The sequence below is a fragment of the Corvus brachyrhynchos genome, unplaced genomic scaffold (assembly GCF_000691975.1).
Source record: "Corvus brachyrhynchos isolate BGI_N302 unplaced genomic scaffold, ASM69197v1 C11690845, whole genome shotgun sequence".
Lineage (NCBI taxonomy): Eukaryota > Metazoa > Chordata > Aves > Passeriformes > Corvidae > Corvus > Corvus brachyrhynchos.
The window spans coordinates 1-774 of record NW_008245252.1 but is presented as its reverse complement, the minus strand read 5'-3'; the positions used below and the strand labels follow the sequence as shown (position 1 = coordinate 774).

The window sequence follows — 774 nt, the reverse complement described above, 5'->3', positions numbered from 1 at the left end:
TTTTCCTCTGTCCAAACCCTTGCTCTCTTTTGTTGCAGAGGAAAGTGGGATTCTGACTGCTTGATGATTGATGGAATGGTTTCCCAGCTGGGAGAGCAAGTTGAGAAGTTGTGGCAGAGAGATGAAGGCGGCACTGGGAAATACCCACCTGTCAGTTTACACGTGAGTGTTCTGTTCACTGAAAACCCCAGCAGCAGCAGCAGCAGCAGTCCCCTAAAGCCAGGGATTCTGAAAGACAGGAGCATTAGAAAACCTTCTCATCTTTCATTTCAGGCACTGCTGGATCTCTATTTGCTAGAAAGCATTGAAGAAAGTGACAAACATGCAATTGTATCCTTTGCAGATTTTGTTGTTACCTCTTCAGTGTGTGCACATGAATGTTCTTCATGTTTGTCACCAGGTGTTTTTCGCAAAGTCTTTTCTGATACAAGAAAATATGTTCCCTAAAATATTCAAGATAAAATCCTCCCTTAGTTTTTCTCAAAATTCAACACAGTTTATAATTTTTTAAAGCACTCCTATATGTAGCAAAGGACTGTGAGTTAGAATGGTGCCCTGAAATGTGCTGCTTCAGAGCAAAAGGATTTGTAACAGTGGTTTTCCAGTAGCTGATTTTTGCCAAAATCATTTGTCTCGCAGCCCAGCTAACAATGTTTGCTTTTTTGTGTGTGTTAGAAGTACAGGCACACAGAATAATAAAGAGGGAGGAGAGAACAGTCATTGGGTAGAAACCTAATTTTTGAGCTGCTGGAACATGCAGGCTTGCCTTTGTTG

General features: G+C 41.5%; 1 long non-coding RNA gene across 1 annotated transcript; it reads left to right on the top strand.

Annotated features, from left to right (window-relative positions):
• The first annotated feature begins 17 nt into the window (after positions 1-17).
• LOC108449416 lies at positions 18-313 on the top strand. The gene is made up of 2 exons (XR_001865583.1): positions 18-162; positions 274-313. It is a non-coding gene; the product is annotated as an uncharacterized LOC108449416 (long non-coding RNA).
• Positions 314-774: the final 461 nt, after the last annotated feature.